This window comes from Anolis sagrei, chromosome 7 (assembly GCF_037176765.1).
Source record: "Anolis sagrei isolate rAnoSag1 chromosome 7, rAnoSag1.mat, whole genome shotgun sequence".
NCBI classification, from domain to species: domain Eukaryota; kingdom Metazoa; phylum Chordata; class Lepidosauria; order Squamata; family Dactyloidae; genus Anolis; species Anolis sagrei.
The window spans coordinates 3,326,097-3,342,657 of NC_090027.1; positions in this window are offsets into that span (position 1 = coordinate 3,326,097).

Here is a 16,561-nt window from a genome sequence, read left to right on the forward strand (position 1 = left end):
TATCGGCAGCCAATTAAGCTGTTTTAATGTCTATCTATCTATTAGGCTTGGGCGGTTTTGTTCGTTAATTTCGCAATTCGTTATTAATTCGTATTTAAATTAGCTTACGATCCAATATTGAGCCATGCAGGAATAGTGTGAGGAGTAATTAAGAATTGAAACAATTTTTCCAATTTTTGTAATTATTTCGTAATTATTTTCGTAATATAATATAATAATATATAATATATAATACAATATATTATAATAATATAATATACAATAATATAATATAATAATATAATAATAATATAATATATAATAATATAATATACAATAATATAATATAATAATATTATAATATAATACACAACATTATAATATAATAATATTATAATAATATAATATAATATAATATAGTTGTTGTTTGTTTTATCACACCAACAGTCAACAGCAGAGGGAGAGGGAAGCTTCAGAAGTTCCCCCTGTCCCATTTGGAGGTTTTTTAGCATATTGCGCAATTGCGTCCGCCATTAACAAATCAATTCGAAATTTACGAAATTTCGTAAGTTTTGAAATTTTGAAAAGGACAATTTCGGAAGTCCAAAAAAACAAAAAAACAAAGCACCATTGCCCCCTACAAACGAAACGAGTTTAGAACCAAATTTTTCTGTTGTTGCCCAAGCCTACTATCTATCTATCTATCTATCTATCTATCTATCTATCTATCCATACATGCACACACACACACATACATACATATATACATACATACATACATATATGCATGAGCTTTCCCAGTGTCTCAGTATGTTTGATGCCTAAGCCAACGATTGGTGTAGCATCAGGAACAGCATTTCTGGAAGGCAACATGATTCTCTTCTCTTTGTGCTGCTGGAGAGGTGCCCAAAGACAATCTGCTGAGCATTTTGTCTGGACTTCTTTTTATTCTCTCCTTGCTGCCCTTCCAACTTGTCATCTGGCCAATCAAAGTAACTCACAACACTAGCTCTGAACCAATTGAAACCACGATTCTTTTAAACCTAGGACTCTGTGTCCTGGGTACTAAAAGTACTGTTCTGCCATGATCATGGTGTGCTTCGATGTCTTTTGCTGCTTGCCAGCATGATTCATCCTCCAGCTGTCATCTAATGTACCTGCCATGCTTTGCCTACACTGGTGCCTTCAGCAATCCATACCTGAGCCTCAATTGCGCAGGCGTTTTCTGCATCTGTTTACAGCCTAGAGCATCTGGCATTCGGACGGAAGATAGTTTTCCACAGAAACACTCTCACAAGTTTATTCCCTTGCATTAAGACTATAGAGGATAACAGGATTAACTTATATACTTTTTAAAGTGAAGTGAGCATGGCACAGAGTTGACAACCAAATAATCCAGACCTGTAACACAACATCTGGATGGTCTTACCTGGAATACAGATGTGAATCTACTAGACAACAGGACCAATGGCTTTGTTGATAGCGTGATTCTGGTTTCTAGAATCATGGGCCAAAATATGACCAATGCCTTTGCTGATAGCGTGATTCAGGCATCCAGAATCATGGACCAAAACATGACCAATGGCTTTGTTGATAGCATGATTCGGGTATCCAGAATCATGGACCAAAACATGACCAATGACTTTGTTGATAGCGTGATTCAGGTATCCAGAATCATGGGCCAAAGCATGACCAATGACTTTGTTGATGGCGTGATTCAGGTATCCAGAATCATGGGCCAAAACATGACCAATGTCTTTGTTGATGGCGCGATTCAGGTATCCAGAATCATGGACCAAAACATGACCAATGGCTTTGTTGATAGCATGATTCAGGTATCCAGAATCATGGACCAAAACATGACCAATGGCTTTGTTGATAGCATGATTCAGGTATCCAGAATCATGGACCAAAACATGACCAATGGCTTTGTTGATAGCATGATTCGGGTATCCAGAATCATGGACCAAAACATGACCAATGGCTTTGTTGATAGCATGATTCGGGTATCCAGAATCATGGACCAAAACATGACCAATGGCTTTGTTGATAGCATGTTTCGGGTATCCAGAATCATGGACCAAAACATGACCAATGGCTTTGTTGATAGCATGATTCGGGTATCCAGAATCATGGACCAAAACATGACCAATGGCTTTGTTGATAGCATGATTCGGGTATCCAGAATCATGGACCAAAACATGACCAATGGCTTTGTTGATAGCATGATTCAGGTATCTAGAATCATGGACCAAAACATGACCAATGGCTTTGTTGATAGCATGATTCGGGTATCCAGAATCATGGACCAAAACATGACCAATGGCTTTGTTGATAGCATGATTCGGGTATCCAGAATCATGGACCAAAACATGACCAATGGCTTTGTTGATAGCATGATTCAGGTATCCAGAATCATGGGCCAAAATATGACCAAGGGCTTTGTTAATAGCGTGATTCAGTGTATTGTCGAAGACTTTCATGGCCGGAATCATTGGGTTGTTGTAGGTTTGTTTCGGGCTATATGGCCATGTTCTAAAGGGATTTTCTCCTGACATTTTGCCTGCATCTATGGCAAGCACCCTCAGAGGTAGTGAGGATGCTTGCCATAGATGCAGGTGAAACGTCAGGAGAGAATGCCTCTAGAACATGGCCATACAGCCTGAAAAAATCTACAACAACCCAGTGATTCTGGCCATGAAAGCCTTCGACAATACATTGCTCTTTGATTGTAGGTGAACTATAAATCCCACCAACTACAACTCCCAAATGACAAAATCAAGCATACACCCCCCCAATGCCACCAGTATTCAAATTTGGGCGTATCAGGTATTTGTGCCAAATGTGGTCCAGTGAATGAAAATACATCCTGCGTATCAGATAATTACATTATGATTCAGAGCAGTAGCAAAATTAGAGTTATGAAGTAGCAATGAAAATAATGTTATGGTTGGGGGTCATCACAACATCGGGAAGTGTATTAAGGGGTCGTGGCATTAGGAAGGTTGAGACATTTATTAGTTCACAGAGAACATGCCCTGTAGGTATTATGATAAATTATAGATGGCACATCATAGTGCAGAGTGCATAGCCTTTGAGAGTATTGAGACATGCACCCAACAATATCTGCATACAAAGTTCAGCTGAATATGATAGCTGAGCTGCAACAACATATATTGTTTGTTGGATGTCATGCAATGGCATTTGCACCTTTTGACCTTTGCTGGTGCGTGAAGCTGGAGAGGGAACAGAGCTCAGTGAGTAGAACTGTATGTTGCATCCATACGCCAGGGATAGATTTTCCCCAGCCCATTTAAATCGGGAGAATTTGCTCAACAATACCACTCTCTCTCCTCGTAATTCATCCCAGCTCCCTTTATCTTCGTCCGATGACCTTCCAGCGGGCGAATTGTCAAGCATCACTGTTAATTGAATTTACTTTCTCCAAGAGTTAAAATAAATATGTCTACGAGGAAAATAAATACAGAGCACAATGTGAGACTAATGGCATGTCCTCCAATTACATTCGGCGGTGATATAGAGGTAATCAAATTTGCCAATTGGCTGCGCTGCTCCGTTCAAGGAGGCAGTGAATTACCATTTATGTCCACCCCGTAGATTTGTTGAAAGGCACTTGGTTGGCACCGGTGGTCCAAGTGGCATGCGAGCAGCAAATGAGGCTGATTAGTTGGGCAGGAGCAAGGTGCCCAAGGTTCACAGGTCTCTGGGACTATTGATTCAGGAAGGGCATTAAGATGACTTAGAATCATAGAATCAAAGAGTTGGAAGAGACCTCCTGGGCCATCCAGTCCAACCCCATTCTGCCAAGAAGCAGGAATATTGCATTCAAATCATCCCTGACAGACGGCCATCCAGACTCTGTTTAGAAGCCTCCAAAGAAGGAGTCTCCACCACACTCCAGGGCAGAGAGTTCCACTGCTGAACGGCTCTCACAGTCAGGAAGTTCTTCCTAATGTTCAGATGGAATCTCCTCTATTGTAGTTTGAAGCCATTGTTCCGCGTCCTAGTCTCCAAGGAAGCAGAAAACAAGCTTGCTCCCTCCTCTTCCCTGTGGCTTCCTCTCACATATTTATACATGGCTACCATCATGTCTCCTCTCAGCCTTCTCTTCTTCAGGCTAAACATGCCCAGTTCCCTAAGCCGCTCCTCATAGGGCTTGTTCTCCAGACCCTTGATCATTTGAGTCGCCCTCCTCTGGACACATTCCAGCTTGTCAATATCTCTCTTGAATTGTGGTGCCCAGAATTGGACACAATATTCCAGATGTGGTCTAACCAAAGCGGAATAGAGGGGTAGCATTACTTCCCTAGTTCTAGACACTATGCTCCTATTGATGCAGGCCAAAATCCCATTGGCTTTTTTTGCCGCCACATCACATTGTTGGCTCATGTTTAACTTGTTGTCCACGAGGACTCCAAGATCTTTTTCACACGTACTGCTCTCGAGCCAGGCGTCCCCCATTCTGTATCTTTGCATTTCATTTTTCCTGCCAAAGTGGAGTATCTTGCATTTGTCACTGTTGAACTTCATTTTGTTAGTTTTGGCCCATCTCTCTAATCTGTCAAGATCGTTTTGAATCCTGCTCCTGTCCTCTGGAGTCTTGGCTATCCCTCCCAATTTGGTGTCGTCTACAAACTTGATGGTCATGCCTTCTAGCCCTTCATCTAAGTCATTAATAAAGATCCTGAACAGGACCGGGCCCAGGAGGGAACCCTGCTTGTGGCACTCCGCTCGTCACTTCTTTCCAAGATGAAGAGGAAGCATTAGTGAGCACTCTCTGTGTTCGTCCACTTAACCAATTCCAGATCCACCTCACCGTAGTTTTGCCTAGCCCACATTGGACTAGTTTCCTTGCCAGAAGGTCATGGGGGACCTTGTCAAAGAAGGCCTTACTGAAATCCAGGTACGCTACATCCACGGCATTCCCCGCATCTACCCAGCTTGTAGCTCTATCGAAGAAAGAGATCAGATTAGTCTGGCTTGTTTTCTGCTTCCTTGGAGACTAGGACACAATGGAACAATGACTTCAAACTACAAGAGAGGAGATTCAATCTGAACATGAGGAAGAACTTACTGACTGTGAGAGCCGTTCAGCAGTGGAACTCTCTGCCCCAGAGTGTGGTGGAGGCTTCTTCTTTGGAGGCTTTTAAACAGAGGCTGGATGGCCATATGTTGGTGGTGCTTTGAAAATGATTTTCCTGCTTCTTGGCAGAAAGGGGTTGTACTGGATGGCCCATGAGGTCTCTTCCAACTCTAGGATTCTATGTGGGAGCTGTTCAGCAGTGGAACTCTCTGCCCCGGAGTATGGACTGGATGGTCCATGAGGTCTCTTCCAACTCTAGGATTCTATGTGAGAGCTGTTCAGCAGTGGAACTCTCTGCCTCAGGGTGTGTTGGGGGCTCCTTCTATGGAGGCTTTTAAACAGAGGCTGGATGGCCATCTGTTGGGGGTGTTTTGAATGTGATTTTCCTGCTTCTTGGCAGAATAGGGTTGGACTGGATGGTCCATGAAGTCTCTTCCAACTGTAGGATTCTATGTGAGAGCTGTTCAGCAGTGGAACTCTCTGCCCCAGAGTATGGACTGGATGGTCCATGAGGTCTCTTCCAACTCTAGGATTCTATGTGAGAGCTGTTCAGCGGTGGAACTCTGCCCTGGAGTATGGTGGAGGCTCCTTCAATTGAGACTTTTAAACAGGCTGGATGGCCATCTGTTGAGGTGCTTTGAATGTGATTTTCCTGCTTCTTGGTAGAATAGGGTTGGATTGGATGGTCCATGAGGTCTCTTCCAACTCTAGGATTCTATGTGAGAGCTGTTCAGAAGTGGAACTCTTTGCACCGGAGTATGGTGGAGGCTCCTATGGAGGCTTTTAAACAGAGGCTGGATGGCTATCTGTTGGGGGTGCTTTGAATGCAATTTTCCTGCTTCTTGGCAGAATGGGGTTGGACTGGATGATGGACCACCAGGTCTCTTCCAAGTCTAGGATTCTATGATTCTACTGTAGTGCACAAACATATCAAGGCATGTGGCATGAGCACCCAATGCCACTCCATTACCTACCACTCCTCCATTCCTTTGCGACTGCCAGCTTAGATGATAAACGCTGCTAAATGTGTTTTGAACTTCAGCTATTTGACAGTTCAACCGAAACCATTTTGCATTATTAACTACTCTATTAAACCGTCTCCAGTTCCATTTTGTTTGAGAAGAAGTCGTGATGATTAATTTATTAATACACCAAAGGCAGGAGGGGAACGGCATCTGCAGAGTCAATCAGTGCAGCAGGAAAGGAAGGCTTCTTCCTCAACAGGCCATATTGATGAACCAAAGGAGCTCTCCAAAGTGCTGAATCCTATCTCTCAAAGAGCTTCAGTACTCTGGATAGCTCTGTTAAAACCGAAAGTTTTACCATCCTCACTGACCTAAAAATCCCAGTCACTGGGTAGGTCGACACTTGTTTTACGGGCCACTGATCCTGTGGCTTTCAGGGCAGGTTGGTTTTCAGGCACGATGCTAATACTATGCCAAGCTTATGTTTCTGATACCTGCTGATGATATGCAGATGACACCACTCTGATGGCCGAAAGCGAGGAGGAGCTTAGGAACCTTCTAATCAAGGTGAAAGAAGAAAGCGCAAAAGCCGGGTTGCAGCTAAACATCAAAAAAACCAAGATTATGGCACCAAGAATGATTGACAACTGGAAAATAGAGGGAGAAAATGTGGAGCCAGTGACAGGGTTTGTATTTCTAGGCGCAAAGATGACTGCAGATGCAGACTGTGGTCAGGAAATAAGAAGACGCTTACTTCTTGGGAGGAGAGCCATGTCCAATCTCAATAAAATAGTGAAGAGTGGAGACATCACACTGGCAACAAAGATCCATTGCATAGTCAAAGCCATGGTATTCCCTGTAGTCACCTACAGATGTGAGAGCTGGACCTTCGGGAAGGCTGAGTGAAGGAAGAGAGATGCTTTTGAACTGTGGTGCTGGAGGAAAGTGCTGAGAGTGCCTTGGACCGCAAGAAGATCCAACCAGTCCACCCTCCAGGAAATAAAGCCCGACTGCTCATTGGAGGGAAGGAGACTAGAGGAAAGTGGAAGTCCTTTGGCTACATCTTGAGGAGACAGCAAAGCCTAGAGAAGGGAATGATGCTGGGGAAAGTGGAAGGTAAAAGGAAGAGGGGCCGACCAAGGGCAAGATGGATGGATGGCATTCTTGAAGTGACTGGATTAACCTTGAAGGAGCTGGGGGTGGTGACAGCCGACAGGGAGCTCTGGCGTGGACTGGTCCATGAGGTCACGAAGAGTCGGAGACGACTGAACGAATGAACAACAACATGATAAATCAATATAACTCACTATTGGAAAAGGTTTTAATTTTTTTTCATAAATGGCATGAAACTCATCATCAAATTAGTTCATTCAACCTAGGGTTGTCTTTGCGGAGACTAGCAGAAACCGAAGCAGCGAAAGAGCCTTGCCATTCCCCATTCCTTAAGATTCTGTTTGCTGTCGACCAAGCGCAAGGGACCTTCTGCAGGCAACTCATGCGCTCAGCCTGTTGACTCTGGGAAGAAATCCAAAATCTTCCTCTTCCCAGCCTAAAAGGCAGCCGTGCTGGATGTTTCTGAGCACATCCGTACAAACTGCGAAGGAAAAAACCTTCGCAACACCTTCCGCTGTTTACTTCCAACACCGCAGGCATTGGCTTCATGCCTCCTTCTGCATAATGCAGGAGGCCATTATGTTTGTATGAGAAGGCACCGTGGTTTGTTGTGCTTTTGGTTCCTCGATGCCGGTCCTTCGTTTTCTTCTGCTTTGCCAGAGAAGATGATCTTAAAGCTGCTGAAATGAAAAACAACAAAATAAAGAGGAGGTGTTAAATAATTACCTAAGTTAGATTGGACTCCTGTAGAGGGGAGGGCTCCGAATGATAATAGTATCCCATAACAGATGGTGCATAAGGTTCCTTGGGATCTTGAAAATGCAGTCGGCTCAACTTTTGTGGATTTACGTAGTTATTTGTGCATATATCTTTCCTAGGCATCCCTACGTCCAAAAGGTCCAGTTTTGACAAATGTTGATGTTGGGTGTCAGTCCCTTTTCTATTTCCCTACAGGACAGTGGTTCTCAATCTTCCTAATAAGATCCTCGTGTTGTGTTGACCCTCAACCATAACATTATTTCTGTTGCTACTTCAAAACTATAATTTTTGTTATGAATCATCATGTAACTATCTGATGTGCAGGATGTATTTATTTATTATTTATTAACTTTATTTGTACCCCGCTAGCATCTCCCGCAGGATTCGATGCGGCTTACAATAGGCCGAAGCCCAACACAACAACAATACAATATCTAGCAAATAAAACAGTTAAGCAGAAAAACAATAACAGTAGCAATACGATAAGACAATATTAAAACTGGGTCGGCCAAAGTAGGGTACAAGGTTAAAAAGTGCTGATGTGTCGGAGGAGTATGGGATTATGATATAAGTGCGGTGTGCAGTGTGCGGTGATTTTGATACTAAAGTGCTTCTAGGATTTGGTACTGGGAGATTCCTAATCTGAAAAGGCACGTTGGAACAGCCAGGTTTTCAAATTCTTCCTGAAGACTGCCAGTGTAGGGGCTTGTCTGAGATCTTTCGGGAGGGTGTTCCAGAGGCGGGGGGCCACCACGGAGAAGGCCCTGTCTCGTGTCCCCACCAAGCACGCTTGTGACGTGGGCGGGATCATGAGCAGGGCCTCCCCAGATGACCGGAGTGAGCATGTGGGTTCGTAGACAGCGATGCGGTCACGCAGGTAGTGTGGTCCCAAACCGTTCAGGGCTTTGTAGGTAAGCACCTGCACCTTAAATTGGGCTCGGAAAATAAACGGCAGGCAGTGGAGCTCCTTGAACAGGAGGGTTGACCTCTCTCTGTAATGGGCCCCAGTTAACATCCTGGCTGCTGCCCGTTGGACCAGTTGGAATTTCCGAGCCATTTTCAAGGGCAGCCCCACGTAGAGCGCATTGCAGTAATCCAGTCTAGAGGTGACTAAGGCATGGACCATCCCGGCCAGATCAGCCTTAGCGAGGTACAGACGTAGCTGGCGCACAAGTCTCTTCATTCACTGGACCAAATTGAGTACAAATACCCGATATGCCCAAATTTGAATGATGGTGGGGTTGGGAGGAATTGATTTTGTCATTGGGGAGTTGTAGTTGGTGGTATTTATAGTTGATTTACAATCAAAGAGCATTCTGAATTCCACCAATGATGGAACTGAACCAAACTTAGAACACAGAATTCCCATTGAAGTCGATGGGAACTTTAGAAGGGTCTACCCCAGGAGGAGAGACCTTGCGGCCCCACCAAAGAAGGATCACTACATTGGTGAGCAAAGAGAAACTTAATTTTAAGCAATTTATTTTCCCTAAGTTCCCAAAAAGAATCTCACCAAAGAAAGTGCCACCGAGATGATTTATTAGCGATTCAGCTGAAAAGGATGCAAAGCAGCAATCATTTGCCAAGCTAAGCATACATGTACACAAATAAATGCCATTTTTATAGAAAAAACAGAGTGTGTGGTTTGAGTCCACAGTGCTCTTGATGTAAGCGAACCACAACTCCCAAACTCAAGGTCAATGCCCACCAAACCCTTCCAGTATTTTCTGTTTATTTATTTATTTATTTGGTAGTTTTGTATACCGGTCTTCTCACCTCCATTCGAGGGACTCGGGCTGGTTTCCAACATCAATATTACAGACCATCATTAAAACATCATATTTCTAAATCACACTAAAACATTAAAACATTGAAACAATTAAAATGGCAAAAATACAATCATATGATTACAGCGGTCAGTCGTCATCAAAGTCATTATTCGTCGTCATCCATCCCTATCACAGGATCATGGCTCATTCGTTGAATGCCAATCCCCAACGTTAAGATCGAAGGGGCAGTTCTGACATCCAGTGGAAGGGAGTTCCAGAGTCGAGGGGCCACCACCAAGAAGGCCCTGTCTCTTGTCCCCACCAGCCACTCCTGTGAGGCCAGAGGGATCAAGAGCAGGGCCCCTCCAGACGATCTTAGCAATCTTGATGGCTCATAGGGGAGGATACCTTCGGACAGGTAAATTGGGCCGGAGTAGTTTAGGGCTTTATAGGTTAAGACCAGCACTTTGAATTGTGCTCGGAAGCTGACTGGTAGCCAATGGAGCTGGCGCAACAGAGGAGTAGTATGCTCCCTGTACCCTGCTCCCGTTAGTAACCTGCACGTTGGACTAATTGAAGCTTCCGGGCAGTCTTCAGAGGCAACCCCACGTAGAGAGCATTGCAGTAATCTAAACGGGCCATGGGAGTTCCGTGTGCCAAGTTTGACCCAATTTCATCATTGATGAAGTTCAAAATGCTTTTTGATTGCAGGTGAACTATAAATCCCAACAACTACAATTCCCAAATGACAAAATCACCCACCCACCCCCAACCCCACCAGTATTCAAATTTGGGCATATCGGGTATTTGTGCCTAATTTGGTCCAATGAATGAAAATACATCCTGCATTTCAGATATTTACATTACGATTGATACCAGTAGCAAAATGACAGTTATGAAGTAGCAAGGAAAATAGTTTTATGGTTGGGGGTCACCACAACATGGGAGGAGCCCCCGGTGGCGCAGTGGGTTAAACCCCTATGCCGGTAGGACTGAAGACCGCCAGGTTGCAGGTTCGAATCCAGGGAGAGGCGGATGAGCTCCCTCTATCAGCTCCAGCTCCTCATGCGGGGACATGAGAGAAGCCTCCCACAAGGATGATAAAAACATCAAATCATCCGGGCGTCTCCTGGGCAACGTCCTTGCAGACGGCCAATTCTCTCACAACAGAAGCGACTTGTAGTTTCTCAAGTCGCTCCTGACACGACAAAAAAACAACAACAAAACAAAACAAAAAAAATGTATTGTCGAAGGCTTTCATGGCTGGAATCACTAGGTTCTTGTAGGTTTTTTCGGGCTATAGGGCCATGTTCTAGAGGCATTTCTCCTGACGTTTCGCCTGCATCTATGGCAAGCATCCTCAGAGGTATGAGGTCTGTTGGAAATAGGAAAATGGGTTTATATATCTGTGGCTCAGTGGGTTAAAGCACTGAGCTGCTGAGCTTGTTGATCGAAAGGTCGCAGGTTCGATTCCAGGGAGCGGCGTAAGCTTCCGCTGTCAGCCCTAGCTTCTGCCAACCTAGCAGTTCGAAAACATGCAAATGTGAGTAGATCAATAGGTACCGCTCCGGCGGGAAGGTAACAGCGCTCCATGCAGTCATGCCGGCCACATGACCTTGGAGGTGTCTATGGACAACGCTGGCTCTTTGGCTTAGAAATGGAGATGAGCACCACACCCCAGAGTCAGACATGACTGGACTTAATGTCAGGGGACTACCTTTACCTTTCTTTACCTTTACTATATCTGTGGAATGACTGGGGTGGGGCAAAGAGCTCTCTGCCGAAGCTAGGTGTGAATGTTTCAGCTGACCACCTTCATTAGCATTTGAAGGCTTGGCTGAGCCTGGGAAAATGTTCTGTTGAGACATGAGGAACTGTATTAAGGGGTCACGGCACTAGGAAGGTTGAGAAACACTGCTCTAGCAACACACCTCCCAGCAAGAGATTTTCCCAGGCTCAGGCAGGCCTTCAAATGCTAATGAAGGTGATCAGCTAAACATTCACACCTAACTGCAGCAGGGGAAGAGCTCCTTGCCCCACCCCAGCCATTCCACAGATATATAAATCCATTTTTCCTACTTCCAACAGACCTCACACCTCTGAGGATGCTTGCCATAGATGCAGGCGAAACGTCAGGAGAAATGCCTCTAGAACATGGCTCTATAGCCCGAAAAAACCCACAAGAACCTAGTGATTCCAGCCATGAAAGCCTTCGACAATACATTGAACACTGCTCTATATTATCTACAGCATGAGAAGCTCAGGAAGCTGAAGAAGGGCTATTAATGGGACGTGAGTATTAAGGACATCACCCAAACCAATTTGGGGGGGTTTCCTTTGATCACGCTGCCCTTGCCACACGATGGCTGCGCACCAAAATCATGTCAGCCTGATGGTGAATCACAGTCTGTTCGGGTTTTAATCAGGAGGAAGCAGAAGCCGAGGGAGAAGCAGGCGAGCCTCATGCAGCCGACTCAAAGGCCCGGGAACAATGAGACACGACATTTGCTCGCATTAAAACAAGTGCCTTGTCAAAGGGAATGAGCTTCATGGGCGAGACCCAAACTCCCCATCGGAGGAAAAGGCTCCGTGATGGGGTTTTATGGAGGAAGCCAACGTAGCCATAAAGGAGGAGCGGAGAGCACCATCCACCTCTCTCCAGCGTCAAGGGTCAGCTTGAAAGGCCAGCAACTTTGGACTTGTAGAGAGATCTGTAAAAGCTTCCAGACAGAATTCAAAGTACTGGTGTTTGACCTATAAAAGACGCAACAGTGTAGGAACCAGACCTCTGGAGAACTACATGTTCTCTTTTTTTTTGAAAGATAGGGATTTTTATTAGAAACTTTCCAATGCACATTGACCCCCGTATCTGCAGGGTTACGTTTCTGAACTTACGGTGGAAATTTATTTATTTATTTACTATATTTGTATACTAGGCCTGGGTAACAACGGAAAAATTTGTTTCTAAAAATCGATTCGTTTTTTGGGGTTTTTTGCGTTTCGTTATTTAAAATAATTACAAAATTTTCCTTTTAAAAAGTTCGATATTTACGAAATTTCGTAAATGTGAAAAAAAATTACAAAACATTAACGAATCGATTTCCGAAACAATAACGAATCGATTCGTTAATGGCGGACGCGACCGCGAAATACGCTAAAAAACCTCCAAAAACTTCTGAAGCTTCCCTCTCTCTCTGTTGTTGACTGTTGGTGTGATATTATAATTTTTTTTCACTAATTAAACAAAAAACAACCATAAAACTTGCCCCAGACATGCGGAAATAATAACGAAACGACCTCAAAACAATAACGAAACGAATACATAATGAAATACGAAGCATTTACAAAACTATTTAAAAATTCGTGCCATCACTGCTCAAGCAGGGAGCTTTGAGATGGTAGAACAGAAGCTCTCCAAAGCTCTAGGTGCTCTTACTGCCTATTCCAGGGAAAACCAGCTGATCCCTAATCCATCTAAAACACAGACATGTGCCTTTCATCTCAAGATACAGACAAGCATCCCGAGTTCTGAAGATCACCTGGGAAGGAATCCCACTGGAGCATTGCAGCGCACCCAAATACCTGGGAGGAGTCACTCTGGACCGTGCTCTGACCTACAAGAAGCACTGCCTGAACATCAAGCAAAAAGTGGGCGCTAGAAACGATATCCTACAAAAGCTGACTGGCACAACCTGGGGATCACAACCAGACACAGTGAAGACATCTGCCCTTGTGCTGTGCTACTCTGCTGCTGAGTACGCATGCCCAGTGTGGAACACATCTCACCACACTAAAACAGTGGATGGGGCTCTTAATGAGACGTGCTGCATTATCACAGGGTGTCTGCGCCCTACACCACTGGAGAAATTACACTGCTTAGCTGGTATTGCCCCACCTGACATCCTCCGGGAAGTAGCAGCCAATAGTGAAAGGACCAAGGCAGAAACATCTCCAGCTCATCCCCTGTTTGGGTATCAGCCAGCACATCAACGACTTAAATCAAGAAATAGTTTTCTAAGATTTACAGAGACACTCGCTGGAACACCTCAGCAAGCGAGAGTCCAAAAGTGGCAGGCTCAAACCCAGAACCTCAACCCATGGCTGATACCGAATGAGAGACTCCCCCCTGGGCACACAGAGGACTGGGCGACTTGGAAGGCGCTGAACAGACTGCGCTCTGGCACCACGAGATGCAGAGCCAACCTTCAGAAATGGGGCCACAAAGTGGAATCCTCGACATGCGAGTGTGGAGAGGAGCAAACCACAACCCACCTGCTGCAATGCAACCTGAGCCCTGCCACATGCACAATGGAGGACCTCCTTGCAGCAACACCAGAGGCACTTTAAGGGGCCAGATACTGGTCAAAGGACACTTAATCAACTACCAAGCTTGCAAACTTTGTGTTTTGTCTGTTTGTTTGTTTGTTTGTTTGTTTTGTTAAAAATGTAATACAAATATTTGGTTGCTCCTGACACGATAAATAAATAAAATAAATAATGCCACAATAATTAGAATTATAAAAGCAAAATAAAATCATACAATACAATACATTAAAACAACATTAGTTATCCAATCATAAAGGCATTTCCATTATAACCACCGCCTGGTCCAATTCACTGTTCACCGTTATATCCCTTAGCCAAAAGCCTGGTTCCACAACCATGTATTCAGTTTTCTTCTGAAAGGAAGGAGGGAGGACGCCAATCTAATTTCGCTGGGGAGCAAATTTCACAGGCGGGGTGTCACCACCGAGAAGGCCCTGTCCCTCGTCCCCACCAGCTGCATTTGCGAAGCTGGTGGGACGGAGAGCAGGGCCTCCCTGGCAGATCTTAGACTACAAGGCGGAATGTAGAGAGAGATACGTTCAGACAAGTAAGCTGGGCTGGAGTCGTACAGGGCTTTATAGGCCAAGACGAGCACTTTGAATTGTGCTCGGAAATGGACCGGCAGTTGCTAGCCACTCGGAATGCCTCTGGTGTTGCTATAAGAAGGTTCTCCATTATGCCTGTGGCAGGGCTCAGACTACATTGTAGTAAGGGGTTTGTGGTTTGTTCTTCTCCACATTCACATATTGTGGACTCCACATTGTAGTCCCATTTCTGAATATTGGCTGTGCATCTCATGGTTCCAGAGTAGAGCCTGTTCAGCATCTTCCACCCAGTCTTCTGAGTGTCCTGGTTGGACTCTCGCTTGTTGTCTCTTTAGATATTGGAAAACTATTTCTTGGTTTAAGACATGCATTGAGTCCCCGGTGGTGCAGTGGATTACAGCACTGAGCTGCTGAACTTGCTGACCAAAAGGTCACAGGTTCGAACCCGGTGAGTAGGGTGAGCTCCTGCTGTCAACCCCAGCTTCTGCCCACCTTCCAGTTTGAAAACATGCAAATGTGAATAGATCAATAAGTACTACTCCGGCAGGAAAGTAACGGTGCTCCATGCAGTCATGCTGGCCACATGACCTTGGAGGTGTCTATGGACAACACCAGCTCTTCAGCTTAGAAATGGAGATGAGCACCAACTCCCATTGTTAGCCCCAGCTTTTGCCAACCTAGCAGTTTGAAAACATGCAAATCTGAGTAGATCAATAGGTACGGCTTTTTTGGGAAGGTAACAGTGCTCCATGCAGTCATGCTGGCCACATGACCTTGGAGGTGTCTATGGACAACACCAGCTCTTCAGCTTAGAAATGGAAATGAGCAACAACTCCCACAGTTAGCCCCAGCTTTTGCCATCCTAGCAGTTCGAAAACATGCAAATCTGAGTAGATCAATAGGTACGGCTTTTTTGGGAAGGTAACAGTGCTCCATGCAGTCATGCTGCCCACATGACCTTGGAGGTGTCTATGGACAACAACAGCTCTTCAGCTTAGAAATGGAGATGAGCACCAACTCCCATTGTTAGCCCCAGCTTTTGCTAACCTAGCAGTTCTAAAACATGCAGATCTGAGTAGATCAATAGGTACCGCTTCTTTGGGAAGGTAACAGTGCTCCATGCAGTCATGCTGCCCACATGACCTTGGAGGTGTCTATGGACAACACCAGCTCTTCAGCTTAGAAATGGAGATGGGTACCAACTCCCAGAGTTGGACACGATTGGACTTAATATCTGGGGAAAACCTTTACCTTTATTTAATGTCCAGGTTGGTGTCCCATGTAGAGGATGGTGTCCTATCCCATCTTCATTGAAGATGCCAGCCACAGACGCAGGTGAAATGTCAGGAGAGAATGCTGCTGGAACATGACCCTACTGCCTGACAAACTCACAGCCAACCAGTGATTCTGGCCATGAAAGCCTTCAACAATATTTTCACCCTTCTCCATGAAGCTAGGGTCTTACCTTGAAGATGCAAGTTTGGGCCAGTTTTGATGGCAACTCTTTTGGAAGAAGTCCTATCAAGGAACAAGGAGGAGAAACATGCCTGGAATCGAGCTGGAAATCCCTGTTGACTTGTTTGGCCAGAGCTGGTTAGTGATTTGGCTGCTTCTGCCATGAATAATTCAGCCATTTATAAATACCGTCCCCCCAGGACTGTGTAATTATCTGGAAATGTCAGGGACAAGGGAGGCACAGCAGGCCACCGAGGAGCCCAAAGATCAAGGCCAAGCCTGAATGAGTGGGAACTGTTGTTTTCCAAATGAGGAAGGGATGGCTCGAAAATCTAATTGAGAGACATGGCTCATTTATTCATGTCGATGCTGAGCATCAACTGGGGAGACAAGCGCAGGAAAGACAGGAAGGTGTTTGGCCAGTGTCATTGCTTTAGCATGGCTGGTGGAGCAGCTGCTCCATCTTGCTCCAGAGTGAGTAACTTGCCTGTTTTGTTTGCAGGAGGAAAGAGGAAAAAAAGGAGGAGGCATGAGCTTGCCACCTTC